Raw genomic sequence first — 19,770 nt, 5'->3', positions numbered from 1 at the left:
AGCTCTTATTTTTTACGTCAATTAAGCAGAGCTCTTTGACTTTGATTTTTTTTTTAGCTGTATAAATATCTCACATCTGTAATGTGTACGCAGGTTTATAAACAGACAAAAGCTAGAGATCTCATAGCTTCACTTTAAAAGTTACTTATAAGATAGGTATAATAATAGTTCTAGTAAGCTGAATTTGCTTGCTCAAATCACTAAGGCTTACTATTTATGAAACAGATATTTAAGATTTCTTGACAAAGTCTGAAGGACCCGTCAGAGTTCTGAGTTCTAAAATGCCAAAAATTTCTTGGCCCTAAGTTTTATCTCATTGAGCTAATTAGGCTCAGTCCTAGGTCACTGTTTCTGTATTTACATTTCTGGTCTGCAAGACAAAGACACACGCTTCCAGTTCCCCAGAGAACTGCTCTGTCACCCAGACCCAATTGTATCTCCTTAATTGGCATTTTTTTATCAATCAGGAGAGCTGTAAACAAAGAATTCAATGTTTTAAAACTTTAAGGTTTACTTTATCATGTCTTCCAAAGCTTGCATAAGGTATTTAGTGATGTCTCTTTTCCTTGAGTTATAAGTTAAACCCAGGGTAAACCTCTTATTATATTTTTTTTATTAGCCACTGTATATTAGTTTTTAGTTCTACGTTATATTGGATGGCTCATGTAACTCTATTGGTTTCCTTTACTTTGTTCAATTAATATTTTCTGAGGGACAGATATGTGCCCAGCCTTATAATACCAAGAAGGGGAAGCGTTTTTCCATTGAAACAGATCTATCCCACAACATAATTAAGCAAAAGGTTTATATAAAGACCATTTAAATATACCAATTTTATAAACATTTATCTCAAATTTTTTAAATCTTATACCTTTAATTTTTATATTTATTAGGTTTAATCAATAATTTTTATTTCTAGAAGGATTGCCAGAAACTTTTTTGTTGTTGTTGTTCATTGTATCTAATTTTATAGAAAAGTCTCTAGGATGCCCAAGTTTCAGCCAAAGTGCTTAGGTCCTACTCAATTTTTAATTTGATTAATTGGTCTGTTGTCCCAATCATTAATCAAGTATATCAGTCTATATATACATATATTTTAAACTGTGGCAAATAAAATGGACTTGTTTGAACTTTAATGTTGGGGGACAGTAGGTGATCTCTTTGGCCCTTTTTTTTACTTTACTAGTGTAGTATCAAAACCTTGTATCTAATTCCAAAAATGTCCATTTTATTTATCTCATTCAAAATAACCATATAAAAATATTTATCCACTTGGGATAAGCCCCTTATCTTTTTTTTTTCGACATTTTAACAATCCTTTTTCCAGTTATTCAACCTAATTAACATTAATTATTCTAAGTTTTTATTAGCATCCCTAGAACCATTTATCGGAAAGGAAAAACACAAATGTAGCTTTTCAAACCAGTTTTATTTTTTTCACTAAGTTCTTAGCTTAACCATTAGATATATTTTTCTACCTTTAAAATTGATTTTAATAGATACCAATAAAACAGCTGTTTATAATGAGATCTCTTTCAACTTTCACCAATTTAAAAGTTTTTCCAAATTAAAGGATCCATCATATGGCCATCAATTTATATATATATATATAATATATATATTATTATTATATAATATATATATATATATATAGTGATTTTAAACCAATAAGATGAAGAGGCTCTTCCACATGAGAGTGGGGGTGTTGCCTAAATAAAATTCAAAGGTTTACTCTTCAAAAGCTAAAGGCCTTTGTGGTCCAGGCTGATGAAACAAAGTTTAAGATGGCAAAATATCTGACAATTGGTACAAAGAATTGCTTAGAATCCCAATTTATTTGCGTGGCCACCATATGTACACAATACTTGTACCTTTTGTATGGCAGAGTCCAAGGTTTCCTTTAAAAAGAAAGTAAACATATATATACATACATACACACACTTAAAAGACCCAGAGAAAGATAAAACGTTTACATTTCAAGGACACAGGAAGAGAAATCCAAGTTCCCCCTAAAGGGGATTTTGTTTTTATAAGTTCAGAATTCCAAAAAATGTTTTTATCAGGCCTGGTTAGTTACTTTCAGAGTGAGATTTTTTTTTTCTAATTCCCAATTAATGCTGTAAGTTTTGTACGTACATAAACCTGGCTGGGGTAATAGTTGGAGGCTGGCAATCTGTCATTTTTTCTTTTCTTTTCTGTTTTTTATTTTTTTTGAAAGTTCTATTCCCCATTGTAAGGTCGGGTTCTCAGAATAAATTTGCTAGTAAGATTTCCCTCAGGGACAACTCTATGGCATGAAGTCTTTGCCTCTACCACTCCTGCAAGATTCTCTGTCACCAGAGAAAGCTGTTACCAGCCAGGAGGAGGGTCCCATTTTTGGAGTTGAAAGGTTCCTCATAAGAGTTTTACTTTTATCCTGAAAAATTCAATGGATGTAACCAAATTGAGGAAAACATTAGACCAGCCTCTTACCTAACCACTCAGTCCTGAACCCAGTGTCTTTCAACTTGGACCCACTCAGGGACGTCTCCACTGGGTGAGTATTTTCCTGATATGTTTCCACCAGCCCACTTCGGACGTCTCCTCAAGGTGGGTATTTCCCGTTATCTTTCAACCAGGCCCCACCCAGTATGTCTCCACTGGGTGGGTAATTCACCCCAGTATCTTTCAACTGGAGGGCCAGTTACCTGGAAACACCGCCAAATAAAACTCAGGATCATCAACCAATATGTGATTTCCGAGAACCAAGAGAGACTCACCCAAATTCATCTGGACTCCCCGAGGAGGCAGATGGGCACAAAGGGCCACTTATGGTACCAAGGCTCCAGATACTCGGAGAGTTCAGGTGGAGAAAGTCTGCTCTGGGTCCCTTCATGGTGTCCAAAACTGTTGACTGAAATACATGTGCAGCCTAAAGGTTAAGAGTTATGTTTTATTTGGCGGGACGACTCGAGCCGTGATGACAGCCTCTCAGATCTCTCTGAGGGACTGCTCCCAAGAGGTTGAGGAGGAGCTAGGATATATAGGAGCTTTACAACAAAGACCAGGTTGTTGGAACAGTAAAAGATTGCTTGTTATCTAAAGAAAGCCAGGTATCTCAAGTTCAAGAATTTAGTGCTTTTCTATGTATGGGAGGAAGCAAATATTTTGGACTCCCTGAATTCATTCTTTAAACAAGCACCTAGCTACCTAGGGCCAGTATCCTGTCCTTTCTTATTCTGAGTCTGCTCAGAGGGCACCATTGTGAGTTGCTGCAGCTGCTGGGCTGCAGGCCTGTCCTCGCTGGGGGTTGGCGGCAGCCGCTAATGACTTGGTTTCAGCATTCTTTGTTTACTGACATGGTTGCAGTATTTTCATTCACATTGTAGTATTTTCATTCACGGACTGATTATGGATAATCTGCAACCTTGGAAAGCAGCCGAGATGGAATTACTGCAGGTACCTTCTACTTTAATAAGCCGTGTGCAAACATAAACATGGAGGAAGCATACATTTGGATTTGGTGGTGTAGGGAAGGGTTTCTGCACATTACAGGAGAACGCAATGCAGAATTCCTTAAGTCCACCTTTCTTTTCTGTAGTGGTTTCTGAGAACAGTTTATGGTAATTAACCAACATTGACAAACGGTGGCACACATTGCATTTAAGAGCTGGCCGACTGCACACTTAGGTATTGGACAGGTGGAATTCATAGGCAAGTGATCAGGTGGCTGGGAGAGAGTTGGAGACAAGGCCTGGGCCCAGAATCCGGTTTAAATCGCCATTTCCTCACCATAGGGCCTTGGACTAGAATGTAACCTCTCTTAACCTGTTGGTGAATCTGTGAAATGGGCATGATATTATTCGTTTCTTCCTGGGATTGTTGTAAGTTCTGAAGAGTATTGTAGCACACATGAAGCACTTAACACACTGGCATTTAGCAGTGTTCACTGTGTGCGGCCGCCCCGCTTCGCGTGTGTCAGAGCCGTAAAGGCAGCATTTGTCTGTTGAGGACGCACTGGTAGCCCCTTGGCTAGGTTATGAATTTGGTGATTTCCTTTAATCCTTGTAACTCTGTGTGCCATGGGCATTTATTTTCATGGACAGATGAGGAATCTCAGGGTAAAGAAGACTGTAATTTGCCCAAAGTCAGATCATAATTTTGGGTGCAGTGGCCTCGGTTCAGCATGTGCCCCAGGGCCTTCTGCCCTCTCCGTTCAGCACCAGAGCCAGATGTGGGGTCAGCTGTTTCCCAGCCCAGAATATCTGGCAGGCCGCAAGACACACTGGCCCTGCGCTGCTTGAGCAAAAACTCCGGGGGGAGGCAGTTATAAAAGGGATAAACATAAAAACAGATGACAGCAAACTGTGATCAGCTCTGAGAAGGAAAGGAACACACCTCGCAGTGCAGAGCTGCGAGCTTTCCCATCAGTGCTGCTCTGGGGGCGTTCATATCGGCTAAACAAACTCTGCTGCTGCACCAAGGCAGGAAGGCAGGGAGCGTGTGGCCAGGTAGACAGGGCCTTGTTATCATACTCATTCCCCATTAAGCTGCAGCTGTCACGGGCAATTACCTAGTAAACAGTTGTCGGCAATAATCATCACGCACTTTTCTTGGTAGTTTTATTGGCCCCACCTTTGAGATGAGGTCATTGAAGCTGGGGAGTTTGCTGCATGCCCGTGATCACCTTGGAAATACCCCCACTGGTCTATCAACCTAGACTGGTGTGGCTGTCATGTCCCAGCCCTGTGAATGGCATCGTGTTGCTTCTCCCAAGTGGCCCAAATGACTGACATTGATATTCTTAATTCGTAGGAAATGGTATGTGACAATAGGTGAAAAAGGTAGTAAGAAATTGTTTGGAAAACTAGAACAAAATCCAATTCTTCCCCAGCTGGGGGAGCGTACCCTGTGTCACTCACCCCACTCACTGCGTGTCACCTCCTCCCTGCCGTCTCCGCATTCAGAAGCCACTCTGAGCCTTTGAAGAACATTTTGCCTCATGACACTGTTGACTAGGACCTGCGACCTCTCTGTCCCTGGTTAACTCTCTCTTCAAAGCCATTTAAATTTTTTGCAGGCTCCTCCGCTCAGATGTAAGAATATTCTCTTTCAACTTCTTGATGCAGCTCCTTAATGAAGATCTCGTGAAGGAAACTTAGTCAAAACCTGGGAGGTATGCACACAGTGACTGCAACCTCAGCACTTTATGAAGTTCAGAATCAGATTTGTGGGTGACTCAGGAAAGGCTTTTTTAAGGTAACAAGGGGAAAGTGAATGGGCGCAGGATGTGTGAGACTGAAACATCTCGGTCCCAGCCAGCAAGGCACCTGCGTTCAGGATGGTGTGTGGGGAGTGCAGAGTTCTCACAAAGAAAGAAGTGTTGGGATGGGAGGGAGGACAGTTAGGTACTTTACTGTGGAGGGAAACAGTGGGTTGAACATTTCCTGGTTGAACAAGAGGACTGTGACATGATGTGCTTGTATTTTGGAGAGAAGGGTTTTGTGGGGACAGGCCTAGGGAGAACGCTCTCTGGCTGGGGAGTCAGCACAACAGGGAAACACAGAGAACTGGGCAGACCCCAGGGCCCCTGCTGGGGAAGAGGCTGCCCGCCAATTCGAGCCCTGGGGGCTGCTTCTGTCCCTTAGCTGGGGCCTCAGAGCTCCCTTCACAACCCAGTCCTGTTGATACAAGAAAAAAAAACGTGACGCATGAGAAGGGCTGTGTCTCAGGCTTTGGATGAGCCCCTGGGATGTGCCCCACCAGATTTTGTTCCTTGGCTTCATGCAGTAAAGAATTCAAGAGCAAGCCAGTGTTGAGTAAAGGTATATTTATTCAGAGAGATACATTGAAAGGCAAGAGAAACTTCACGAGTTGTGGGGGTTTGATGCTCAGATTAAAAGTAGGTACACACTCCACATAGTGTGGGCCTTCTCTGAAGAGGGAGAGAGAGTGGTGACCCCGAGGTGGTGTTGTGTTGCTCTTTTTTCTTGGGCTTGGTGGTTTCATATGCTAATAAGTAGAAGGATCAGCCTTAGGGCAAGGGGCTTGTATTCCCAGAGAGTTGACCATTTCCCACCCTTTGACCTTTTGTGGCTAGCCTTGGGACTGCCATGGTGCCTGGGGCATGTTATTCACCATGTTACTATTACAGTGGGTGCATAATGAAGCTCAAGATCTGCTAGAAGTTAAATCTCTTCATCCTGTGCCTCAAGGCCTATTGGGGGTTGAATCCTTCACCATTATGATGTTAATTGTTGTGGCCTTCCTTGAATGGATGTGCTCTGCCCCCTTCCATCCTATCTCACTGTGATGACACAGAGAGAACAAAGGCCGGGCCCTGCCTGTGCTCCTGCATTTAACAGCGGGAGGTGAGGTGTGGGCTTATGATGACTCTGAGTGGTGAGAAGGATGTTTCAGATTTTCCCACGTGAGACATGGGGACCTGCCAGCACCCACTGCAGAACTATCTCACGGGCATCGTCGCTTGTGTTGTTTTGGAAACAACAGGCCAGCCAAGAAACAAGCACCACACAGAGGGTTGGAGTACTGAGATTTATTACCCCGGCGGGCTCAGAGGGGCTTCTGTTCCGAAGCTCTGAGCACCTCCAAGACCTGCACGTGAGGTTTTATAGGTTTAATTACAAGTATGGGGCTATTAGCCAATAAGGCTCCAACAACAAAAAGCAAGGAATCAGTACACTGAAGCTTATCAATTTGGAACAGATCACATTACTGACAATTGTTGACATCGGATTTACGAGTTAGCCCAGCAAAACTTAGATCAGTAAACGGACACTTATCACACTTAGATTTGTGACTTAGCTTGTTAGCCCAGCTGGGCTTTTCCTTCACAGTGTCACTCATCTTTTCTGTTTTCTTTTTTTTTTTTTAAGTATTTAATCCAAATTTAATATCAGGATTATTTGGGAAAGAAATTTCTCTTTTTCTTTTCTTTGGGGCTCTTTGGGGGGGTAGGTAATTAGGTGTATTTATCTGTTAGTGGAGGCCCTGGTGTTCGAACCCAGGACCCTGTGCACGCTAAGCACACGCTGTACCGCCCTCCCCATCATCTTTTTCTTTTTGCTTTATCTGTCAAGAATCTTACACCTGAATTTCTAGTCGGCCTTTAACACTTGCCCTGACTTCATGGAATCCATTTTTATGACTTTACCTCCCCCTGGTTTCATTTAAGTATTGAATCTCCATTTTCTCTTCACTCTCAGTTTTGCCTTTTTGTTGTTATGGTTGTTAAGCTGTGTTTAAAAAAATTGTTTAATTTCTCTTTTAGCAGGAGGCTAAAAGTAAATAAATATGTAAACAAACAGCACACTTAAATGCTTTTATACATTCTAAGCTGTTTAGTAGTTACTTAAAAACTGAATTGAATATTAAAGTGATAACATTTTTAAATTATTTTTTAATTTTTTACAAAGATATAGCTGATTTAAAATATGATATATTTCAGGTGTACAATAGATGCTCCATTTATAGTTACTGTAAAACATTGGCTGTATTCCCTGCGTTGTAAGATACATCCCTGTAGCGTGTTTACATTATATGTTGCAGTTTGTATAAGAAAGTTGGGTAACGCAGAGTCTGGGATGTGGCTGTGTCTGACCCAGGTTCACGCTCACCCTGCCTGTCAGAGCTCAGGCCCTCACTCCTGTATGCAGGAGAGCGAGTGGAGGTAGCTCTCATCAGCGCTGGTACCAACCTCTGAGTGGCAGTGAAAGCAGTGACTGTGTGTGGACGTGCAAAGTGTTGTTTCAAGAGCTTTACATGCATTTTTGCATTTAATAATTAAAGCCCTCCTGTGAGGAAGCGTTTTATGATTTTAATGAATAAAACATTTTTTTTTGATATTGATAGACTTCAAACCTCCGGAAAATTTACAGGAATAGTACAATAAACACTCAGATACAGTTCACCTTAAAGGGCACTATTTGGCCTTTTGTGTCTGGCTTATTTTAGCATAAAGTTTGAAGGTTCATCCATGTTGTAGCCTGAATCAGTACTTTATTCTTTTAGTTTGATAATATCCTTTTTCTTTTTTTTCGTTTTTGGTCTATTTAAAAACATTTTCATTGAAGTCTAGTCAGTTTATAATGTGTCAGTTTCTTTTGTACAGCACAACACTTCAGTTAAAGAAGAACATACCTGTATTCATTTTCATATTCTTTTTAAACATAAGTTACTATAAGATAATAAATATATTCTCCTGTGCTATACAGTATAAACTTGCTGTTTATTCTATACATACTCTGTATCTGCAAATCTTGAACTCCCAATATATTCCTTCCCACACCCTCTCCTCTCTGGTAACCATAGTTTGGTTTCTATGTCTCTGTGTCTGTTTCTGTTCTGTAGATAAGTTTATCTTTTTGTTTCTTTGCTTTATTTTTGTTTTTGTTTTTTGTTTGTTTGTTTTAGATTCCACATGTGAGCGATCTCATATGGTATTTTTCTTTCTCTTTCGGGCTTACTTCACTTAGAATGACATTCTCCAGGTCCATTCATGTTGCTGCAAATGGCATTATTTTATTATTTTTTTATGGGTGAATAGTAATCTATTGTACAAATACACTACAAACTCTTTATCCAGTCATCTGTCAGTGGACATTTAGGTTGTTTCCATGTCTTGCTATTGTAAATAGTGCTGCTCTGAAAGTTGGGGTGTAGGTGTCTTTTTGAATTACGGATCCTTCTGGATATACGCCCAGGAGTGGGATTGCTGGGTCATATGAGAGGTCAATTTTTAGTCTTTTGAGGAACCTCTATACTGTTTTCCACAATGGCTCCACCAAACTTCATTCCCACCACAGTGTAGGAGGGTTCCCAATTCCCCGCAGCCTCTCCAGCATTTACTGTCTGTGAACTTCTGAATGATGGCTATTCTGACTGGTGAGAGTTGATACTTGATTGCAGTTTTGATTTGCATTTCTCTGATAATGATATTGAGCATTTTTTCATGTGCCTATTGGTCATTTGTATGTCTTCATTGGAGAAATGTTTCTTTAGGACTTCTGACCATTTTTGGATTGAATTGTTTGTTTTTCTTTCTTATGAAGTGTAAAAGCTGTTTACATATTCTGGGAATTAAGCCCTTGTCAGTCTCATTTATTGCAACTATTTTCTCCCATTCCATAGATTGTCTTTTTGTTTTGCTTATTGTTTCCTTTTCTGTGCTAAAGCTTGCAAGTTTAATTAAATCCCACTTGTATATTTTTGCTTGTATTTCTATTGCTTGAGTAGACTGCTCTAGGAAAACATTGTTGAGATGTATGTCAGATGTTTTGCCTATGTTTTCTTCTAAGAGGTTTATAGTGTCTTGACTACATGTTTAAGTCTTTAAGCCATTTTGAATTCATTTTTGTGTATGCTGTGAGGGAGTAGTCTAACTTCATTCATTTACATGCAGCTGTCCAGTTTTCCCTACACCATTTGCTGAAGAGGCTGTCTTTACTCCATTGTATGTTCTCACCTCCTTTGTCAAAGATTCAATGACCAAAAGTTTGTGGGCCTATTCTTGGTAATTTTGTTTATCCGTTCATTGATGGATGGATATTGTTTGTAACCTTTGGCTACTCTGAATGATACTGCCATGAATATTGATGTGCAAGTTTTTGTGAGAATATATTTTCATTCTGTTGGCTGTACAGTTGGCCCGCCATATCTGTAGTTTCCACTTCATGGATCCAGATGGCTGGTTGTAAAGGGACTCGAACATCCTTGGATTATGGTATCCAGGGTGGGGGGTTCCTGAAACGAACCCCCCGAGGATACTGAGGGATGACTCTATATGTAGGAGTGGAATTGCTGAGCCATATATTTCTAACCTTTTGAGGAAACACCAGGCTTTTCCAAAGAAGCTGCACCATTGCTCCTTTCCAACGGCTGCATATTGAGGGTTCCCATTTCTCTGCCTCCTGACCGACACTTGTTATTGTCCATGTTTTGATTATAACCATCCTAGTGAGTGTAAAATCAGATATCATTTTGATTTTGATTTCGCAAGTGATGCTGAGCATCTTTTCATATGCTTATTGGCCAATTGTGTATCTATTTAAATACTTGGCATATTTAAAAATTGGGTCGATTTTCTTTGTATTGGTCAGTTGTAAGCATTTGTTTTATATCCTGGATACTAGTCTCTTATTAGATATATGCTTTGCAAAATTTTTCTCCTATTCTGCAGATTGTCGTTTCACTTTACTTTTTTTAAACATTAAAACAATTTCTTTCTAGGGGAGGTAATTAGATTTATTCATTTTATTTTTCTTGCTAAGCACGCACTCTATCACTTGAGCTACCCCCTTCCCCTTTCATTTCACTTTCTTGATGATGTCCTTTGTAACAAATGGTTTTAATTTTGATGAAGTCCATTTTATCTTTCTTTTTTTTCACTTGTGCTCTTGGTATTGTATCTAGGAAGCCATAGCCTATCCTAGGACCACAAAGATTTAAACTATGTCTTCTTTTAGAAAGTTTATACATTTAGTTTTTACGTTTCTGTCTGTGATCCATTTTGAATTAATATTTTATTTGTTATATAAAATACGGGGGTCCAGATTCCAGATTCATTCTTTTGCCTTCAGATACCCAGGTGTCTCTGCACCATTTGTTGAATAGACTATTCTTTCAATGGAGTGTTGTTGGCACATTTCTGGAAAAATGACTGTAAATGTAAGTTTCCCCCCTGGATTTTTTATTGTGTCTCATAGATTTATGCATCCAAACTTATGCCAGTACCATAATGACTTGAGTACTATAGATTTGTAGTAACCTTTGAGTGAGTCCTCCAACTTTGCTCTTCTTTTTCAAGATTGTTTTGGCTGACCTGGGTCCCTTGCACTTCCATATGAATTTTGGCATCAGTTTTTCAATTTTTGCAAAGAAGTCAGCTGGAATTTTGATAGGGATTCCATTAAATTTGTAGATCACTTTCGGGAGTCTTAACATTTTTAACAATATTGTCTACCATTCCATGAACATGGGATGCCTTCCATATATGTAGATCTTTTAATTTTTTTTGGTGATACTTCAAAATGTTCAATGTGCAAATCTTGTAAAATTTTGTTAAATGTATCTCTCATTTTATTTTTAATGCTGTTGTAATTGGAAAGGCTGAGCTTCCTAAGGGTGGGACTATATATCAATTTATTTATTTCTAGGATTCCTACACAGCAAATACCCTAGATTTATATTTGCTACATAAATCTATCCACAATTCTTCCCACCCCCGTGTCATAAGAAACCAAGACCCAGGTTAAGCTACCTGAACACCTATGTGGAAGTGAGAAGTGAGACCCTTGGGTGGGGCTTTGTGCAGATTATACTGAAAGCTTATTCATTATGGCTTCATCTTAATTTCTTTTAAACAATCCTTTCAGTGTATATAGTCAGATACATTAAGAACATGCCCTTTTGATGTGTGGAGGAGCTAAGACTATAATTTTCAAATAATTTCTAGTGAGAGTGTTGTACTTGAAACCTAATTTGCATCAATCTTTGAAGATTTATGTTTCAGGAGCTTTGACTATATAATACCTGTCTTTATTCAATAACTACAACTAAATGCTCAAACAACATGTAAGAGTTTGAGCAAACTGCCCCCGCCCCGTAGTGCTGGTTGGCTGCAGCTGTAACTGGAGTCAAGGCTTACCTATCCCAGTACGCTTGGGCTGGATCTGCTCAAAGGGGTTCGTCCAATAGTTTGTCGGTAGTCTTTTGGACAAAGCCATAAAGCATTGATTTAAGGTTGCTGGAATGGAATCTATTTTATTAATATTAAGTAAGCACATATTGAGTGCTTACTGTATGTTGGGAATTGTCCCTCAGCTTCACATGAATATTATTTCGCTTAAAACCTCTCATATTTCCTTGTTATTCACACTTTACAGATAAGGAGTCTGAGTATTAGGTTTTCTCTCTTTTGGGGGGAGCTCATTATCAATGATGGGAAGTTGTAAGGAAAAAGATACTGATTCATCCAGAGAAAACATTTTTCTGAGAGTCAGCACTGAAGAGGGTGATCATTGTTTGAGTGAGACGAGCCCCGGGTTGTACGGAGTCAGCATCCCTGTCCTGGACACGGCACGTGTAGCGCTGCGTGGTGGGTGAGGCGGCGCGGCCGCGCAGGGAACGCGGATGCCGGGCCGTTGGGCTGTGCTCAGGCCCGGTGGGGCTTTCTCCTAAGGGAAGTGGAACGTCATTGTCAGATTTTAAGTAGGGGAGAGGGGTGCTCTCGTAGATCACTTTTGTCTTGTAGAATGCTTAGAAACATTTAGAAGGCTCGGCAGGAGGTGATGTGATAAGTCAGAGTAGGGTGTTTTTGAGGTGTAGCAGTGTTCAATTTTCAAGTGATTTTCAGTCCCATGTTTGTGTCTCAGTAGCCGTGTCACTTTGGATGACACACTCAAGGAAGTGAAACAATTTATCTTATTAATTGAAGCAGTGATATACCGACTTCCCAGGACTGCTGTGGAGATCCAGTGAGATAACGTGTTCATAGTGTGCAGTGTGGTCCCCAGCACAGAGTCAGTGCTGAGGGAGTGCCAGTGAGAACCTGGTAGGTGAGGTGTGGGTGGTGGGACTCGTTGACTGAGGAAATTGGGCCCTGAAGGAGGGGTCCAGTCACATCTGTGAGTGATGGGACTGAGCTGGGAGAGGCAGACAGACCTTGACCCCGACAAGGGGCCCTGGGCAGGACGGCTATGGGAGGAGCACCATGAAGTCAGCTCTTTGCAGGTGGAGTTGGAGGTGCCCTTGAAACATCTAAGTGCAGTGCCACAATCACAGAGGAGGTCTAGGCCCGGGCTGTGCATTTTCCTATAATCTCAATCCCTGAGGACGCCGAGGTATTGATCATTGAACGTGAAGACATACTTACAGGACAAGTGAATAGTAGTATCATCTCTGTCATCAAAGCTCACGTCTCTTTATTCATCACTCACTTTGCTAATTGGGTACTTACAGAGCTCACTTCACCGTCCTCACCTGGGCTCAGGCTCCACAGAAAAGATCTTATGAGTCTCCCTCTCTTCCAGAAGAAAACACATTTAGCTGGTAGACTTCTCTACTTCGCCAGACTTAGAATTTTAGTTTGTTGATTTAATTCTGTTTTCTGTTGGCCGTCTCCTGACAGGAGAGACATTTTACCTCATGGTCAGGTTTCAATTAGCTGTTACTGAGAATTGCTGATCTGATCCATAGTGTATGTTTTCTATTAACTTTGTAGAGTACTTATCATTTTTCTGTCTTTGCCCTTTAATTTTGTTTCCTCTTCAATGTTCTATCCTATTTGGGGCCTTATTTTATTTTTTAATTAAAAAATGTCTGTTAGCAGTTAAGAAAACAAAAGCAAAGAAAAAATGCACATGATAGCTAAATTTAGAAAATATCTATTGTGTTTTCTGTCTCGGCAATGGAGGGTTCTAGAAACTCTTGAAAACCTTCATTACATAAGTTCCTTAAAATGCTGATTAAGAAATAAGACCTTCCTTCCTCATCTTTCAAGCTGCACAGCTAATTGTCAAGAAAGTGAGGGGAAATCCTCAGAAGCCAAGTCAAACCAGAAAGCAGGGATTCTGGGAGATACGCGAGCCTTAGAAGCCCTGGGGGGCCAGTTGGCTCCTGAACTGAGTTTCAGTTGCCTTGACAGGAGGTCAGGAGATGAGCCCCAGGCCTCTCACACTGGGAGTTGGATGGCTGTTCTTATGTAAGGCCAAGCACATCCTGAGAATCCTGCTTTATAAAAGGGTGAATTAGAATGAAAAGTAAAAAAGCATTCCTCAAGGCAAGGAAGTAAGGAAAGTTAATTTTTTGGAAGCGGGGAAAAATAACATATCCAATGTATGTATTTAGTTTAAATCTGTTCTGGCATGAGAGTGACAACAAGCTCCTGGCAGAAAATCACAGCTCCTCCCGGAAAGAGAAGTTGTGTTTTGAATGAATCAGTGGGCAGCCATTCCGAAAAATGTCTCCAGAGTCTTCTGGATCAAGATACTGGACCCAAACACCTCCCTTCCATGGTCTCATTTAAATAACCAGAAAGGTTTTAAAGGAAAGAAGCCATAATCATAGTTCTATTTATTGACATTAATATATGCTAGGAATTCAGAGGTGACTATGGAGTTGTCTCCTCTTTTATGGACCTTACTTTCTATTTGACATAGTTGGGGAACTTGGTGGAGGGTGGTGTTAGTCTGTTGCAATTAGCCAGGAGAGGAGATTAAGAAAGCAGTGAAGGGTGGGTGACATTTTTAGCTGAGGACAGTCCTGTTCAGTTGGTTTGTAATTGCAGGACTCGTTGAGTTGTCACTGGAGGGAATTGATCTTATGGAATTTGGACTTAACTCAGGCCTCTTCAGAATGGACAAGTGAACCTGGAGAAAGACAGTCAAATCTGTGCAGACATTAAAGTCCACGTGAACGTGCTGTATCCCTGAGCCAAAGATAGGACAAGTAGGCAGCACTTCTTGAGGACAGAGGAGTGGTTTTTAAGGTTCTCCAAGAATGAAGCCCAGGGAACCGGGATGGCCAGTTGTCAAACTGTGACGTTGCTCTTTGGACGGTGTACCCACCGAGGTTATTGGCCGTTTATAGGTTTCCATTTCTCTTTAATGCATGACAGGTGATGAGGACGTGGGCATACACTTTTGACACCTTGTCGAAGTGACTGGGTACCTGCCTAGAAGCGCGGGCACAGCTACGGCTGCGCCATACATCTTGCCGCCCATCCCGCTCCCCGGCTCCGTGATCACGGCAGAGTGGTTCCTTGTTGACCTGTCCGTCTCCTCTGTGACATCGTAACCCAACAAAATACCGGAGCGTATTAGCTTGGCTTTGTTCTTTTCCATCCTTCCCTTCGAATGATGATGACTGATAGTGGACCTAGTTACGTTTGCAGATGATTTACAAGTAGTGCTGTCAGTACAAACCTTGTAATCCCCGCTGTGTGATCTAGAGAAGAAAGTGACATTCTTTCCAAATTGTTTTGATGCACTTATGTGGGAAAATGATGTACGTTTGAATATGTATTTCCTCTCTGAATCATCATGGCTAGAGATGAATATTTGTAGACATGGAATGAGTTTTCTGTATTTGAACTGTATGGTCCCCTAAATTCTCCTCAGCTTTTTAAAGTCATCACTGGAGTGCTACCTCCAGAGTGCCCCAAAGCATCCACCACTGCCTGTTCTTCGGACACTGTGAGTTTCCAAGTTGGAGAAGGCTGCTGGCTGTTGAGGCATTCTCTGGCACATCTCTGGCTGGCTGATGTGAGCTTAGCACACAAGACTTGGCAGACAGTATCTAACCATGGTCACGTCCATTTCTGGAACACTCATGGAGGATTTTACACCTATGCTAGTGGCATACGTTATTTCATTTAGTTTTCCCAACAATCATAATTAGATTTTATCACCTGTATTAATAAGGAAACTGTCAAAGCGAGTGACGTGCAGACTTTGGACTGGAACACGGGTCTTTCTGATCCCTGTCTCTGTTCCCTCCCCAGCCTATCCTTCCAAATGGCCAGGAGACTCTTCCTCAGTCTTGAGTTTCCCGCTGATGTTACCACTGTCTTTGTTTCTGGAGAGGAAAACAAGTCTAAACTTACTTTCCAGTTGGAAATGGAATGGAGAGTTAACGTTGGAAGCCGGGAGAGTCTGTCCTGTGATGAAGCGGTCTCCGAGCCACTTCCACTGGGACGTCACGTCACTGTCTGGGCCCCTTGCACAGCCTGTGCACAGGTGATAAGCCAGATGTGCCGAGCAGTCCTACCGGACAGGGCAGTGCGTTGGAAATGAGTTTGGGTATTTGGTTTCATTACATATGTTCCTGAGGGCCTTGGCCTGGCACTTCGAAGTGGGACCACTCCCTGTCCCACAGACTCATGCTCTGGGCCTGTGCAGACCTGACGTGGCCTCAGCCTGAGGCTCAGGGCCCGTGGTGATGAGGAGCATTTTAGTCCAGGGTCTGCCGGAGGCTCTGACACTTCTGGGCCGTGGGAATTTGTCCAGGATGATAATAATTCCTCCCCGAGTTTCAGATTTCCTTGCCTGTGAGCCGGGGTAGTAATAGTTTCTGAAATGATTGTAATGATTCAGTAACGGGCACAGCGTGTGCTGGCAGGTAGCTGGTGTTTAAGGAGCAGAAGTCGCAGTCACTCTGTCAGCCTCTCACTGTGTGCTCTGTGCTTTGAGAGGTTGTGTGTTTGGTGAAAGTCCCGCCCAAACCCTAGGGTGTAGATGAACTGTTGTTCCTTTACTTTCCCTTCCTTTTCCTCTTTCCCTTCTCTGTGTCCCATGTTTAGGTAGCAGATTCCTCTGTTTCAGGGAATACGGGCCTTTCTAGTAAAAGGAGAGGCGGAACGCGGAAAGGTGGGGCCCAGAGGGGGTCTGGAGCGTCTGCACAGCGCTGCTTCCCTGCATTTCTGCATCCGGTCCCATCAGTGCACGAAGTCAGCCTTCCTCTTCCTTCCTGTGTCATTGGGTCTCTGTTTTAAGGGAAAATTTTTTAAGGGTCTTTTTTCACTTACATGTTTCGTTCAGATGCTTGTTGCTTTTCTCCCTGTGCTTCAGCATTCCTAGGAGAGAATTCAGCAGTGCAGCATCCTCTCCGAGCTCTATGAGTTGATCGGCTTCCACCGCAAGTCCGCCTTCTTCAAGCGGGTGGCCCCCGTGCAGCGCGCGGCCCCCGGCATCACGGAGCCTGGCGGGAAGAGCTGCTACCGACTCCTTCTGCAGACGCTTCCTGGCTACAGTCTGTCGCTGGATCTGCAGGACTTCAGCAAAGGTGTTGGAACTAAAACATTGCTTCAGTCCCATTAACCATGCCTGGTTTGGGCCCTGCTGTCCTGTCTCATCAGGGTGAATTCTGATTCGTTTAGAACAGGGCTCAGCAGACTTTTTCTGTCAAGGGCTTGGGAGTAAGTATTTCAGGGTCTGCAAACCTCCTGATCTCTGGTGCAGCTGCTCAGCTCTGCTGTTCAGACGCCAGAGCAGCCGGACATTCCACACACCCACAGAGCTTTATTAACAGCGGTGGCTGGGGCTGGATTCGGTGTATGAACTGCAGTTTGTCCCCACAGCCTCCTCACTATTGACGCCTGCACCAGAGCGTGCATTTGCGACAATGGGTGAACCTGCACTGACACGTCATCATCACCCAGAGCCCAGACTTGACACTAGGATTTACACTTGGTGGTGTGCACTCTGTGGGTTTGGACAGATGTGCAATGACATGTATCCACCGTCACAGCATCATACAGAGTAGTCTGTCTTAGTGACCTTAAAATGCTCCGTGCTGCACCTCATTCATTGCTCCTTCCCCTCTAGCCTCTGACAGCCACTGATCTTTTAGTCTCTGTGGTTTTCCCTTTCCCAGAACACCATACAGTTGGAATCAGACAGTTGCGGAACCTTCCCAGATTGGCTTCTTTCACTTAGTAATATGCATTTAAGGTTCCTCCATGTCTTTCCATGCCTTGATAACTCATTTCATTTTAGCACCAAATAATAGTCCATTTTCTGGCTGGACCACAGTTATATCCATTCACCTACTGAAGAACAGCTTAGTTGCTTCTGAGTTCTGGTGATTATGAATAAAGCTGCTATTAACATCTGTATGCAGATTTGTGTGTGGACATAAGTTTCCATTTCGTCGAGTAAACACCAAGGAGCACAGTTGCCGGATCATATGTTAGGAGTACGTTTAGTTTTGTAAAAAATTGCCAGACCGTCTTCCAAAGTATCTGGGCCATTTTACATTCCCACCAGCAATGCATGAGAATTCCTGACGCTCCACATCCTCACCAGCATTCGGTGCTGTCAGTGTTCTGCGTTTTGGCAGTTCTGACAGGTGTGCAGTGGTACCTCGCTGTTTCAGTCTGCATCCCCTTGATGACAGATGCTGTGGAGCATCTTTCCATAGACTTCTTTGGCATCTAGATTTCTTCTTTGATGAGGTCTGTGTTCAGGCATTTTGCTCATTTTTAATCAGGTTGTTCATCCTTCTTGTTGAGTTTAAAGAGATTTTGGTATATTCTGGATATCAGCCCTTTATCAATGTGTCCCTGCCCTTCACCTGCAGCACCGGAGTTGTCCTTTGGGTCTCAGTGGAGTGTCAGCTCTTCAAAGAGGTTCCCTGTCTTCCCTCAGCCTAAATACTGTCCTTGTATTTTTCACTTTCATTGACTCATTTTGTTCTTTTTAAATAGCATTTCCCATAATTTGTAAGTACATTAAAAAAAAAGGGCAATGATTGAACACCACCTCCCCCACCAGGCTGTGTGCCCTGTGAGAGCAGAGGCCCTGTCCCCACTCACCGTTTCCCATGACAGCACATGGCACATGTCCATGTAAAAGTGTGTAACGTGGGGCCAAACCTGATGAGCAGCTATGATGACATGTGTTGGCTACCATTTATTGAGTAGACTTTGTTTCTGATCTTAATTATTAAATCACATGAATGAAACTTGTTTGTTTTGAAAAATAAAACAACAAAGCACACCTCCATTTGATTGGTACTTTCTACTTAGCCTTCTGACCCAGGAGGGGATGTTCACCATCATTTTGTGGAGGAGGTTGGGGAGGTAAAGTAAGAGAGTGAGATCAAATAAAGTAAAAATGATAACTATCAGTTGGCTTTATTTTCACTAAGACATAAAAGTTACTTTAAACCCTATCTCAGCTGTTGTTCTGTTGTTTTAAACATTTCTCATAGAATTAAATGGAAGCCCACTAAACCCTGAAAGGGAAATTGTGTGCTCAGGTCCTGAAAAGTGTTTATGTCTATTTCTTGAAATGCACATTTTCCCTGCTGGTTACAGAAATTCGAGGCGGGAACACAGCCGTGCGCTGTGTGTCTGCCGGCTTCACGGGCTGCTCACTGTCATTTTCATTTTCTTGTGTTGCAGTTTATGAAGGTTTTCCATGAGATATATTGCTCAGCCTTTTCCTGAATGAAGGATTGAATTTTCCACAGGAAATCTTATGAAAGAGAGTGACAAGGCACATGGGTTTCCCAAAAAGGAATACTTGATGTAATAAACTCTCACTATGGTGAACTTTTTTAATACAAGCCAGTTGAAAATTTTATCACTAGGTCATAGGCCACAAATCTGTCTTAAGAATAAAAAGATTCAAATTTTATAGAAGAAGCAGTTTGAATCAAGTAGAAATTATGATTTGTACACTAGTTGGTGTTAGAACTTATACTCAGTCTTATCATAATTGCCTGTGGTAGGAACTGGATCATTATTTATTTATTAAAAAAAAATCCACTAGGTGCTATTTGCCCCATTCTTGATGCAGCAGTGCTGAGGTTAGTTAAGTTGGGCCATTTAGGATTGTTAGCTAGGTTTTCCGGACATTGATTTCAGCCTCTTTATCTTTTTTACAATCTCTTCTTTTGTATCGGCCTTTGGTCTTTTGACAACGTGGAAATACTGCACGGATCTGCCTTTCCCTTTTTTCCTGTCTTTGTGGGAAAAGATTTCTGAAAGACAAACTACTAGGATATTAAGGATTTTGTGTGGGGTAAGTTTGTTCAGTTCTAAGGATTTCAATTAATACGTATTAATACTTGCTATTCAGCTAATGACAGTAAAATTATAAACTAACTTAAGTATACATCAGTAAGTATAGTACAATAAGCCCATCACCCAGATTAAGGAATTCACAAACTTTTCCATATTTCCTTTATTCAGACCTTTGTTCTTTTATTTGTCCTTTGTTGAAGTATTTGACAGCAAATCCAAGAAGACATGTCATTTTACCCTATGTG

At 41.8% G+C, this 19,770-nt stretch overlaps 3 pseudogenes; 2 read left to right on the top strand and 1 right to left on the bottom strand.

Annotated features, from left to right (window-relative positions):
• The window catches only part of LOC106730929, a 91,530-nt pseudogene extending 72,861 nt beyond the window's left edge, over nt 1-18,669 (top strand).
• Nucleotides 1-19,770, top strand: part of LOC116661733 — a 708,679-nt pseudogene that overhangs the window by 72,911 nt on the left and 615,998 nt on the right.
• Nucleotides 1-19,770, bottom strand: part of LOC116661731 — a 322,303-nt pseudogene that overhangs the window by 151,596 nt on the left and 150,937 nt on the right.

This window comes from Camelus ferus, chromosome 36, assembly GCF_009834535.1.
Source record: "Camelus ferus isolate YT-003-E chromosome 36, BCGSAC_Cfer_1.0, whole genome shotgun sequence".
Taxonomy (NCBI): Eukaryota; Metazoa; Chordata; class Mammalia; order Artiodactyla; family Camelidae; genus Camelus; species Camelus ferus.
Note: the sequence above shows the minus strand (reverse complement) of the source record. Positions and strands in the feature narration are given on the sequence as shown.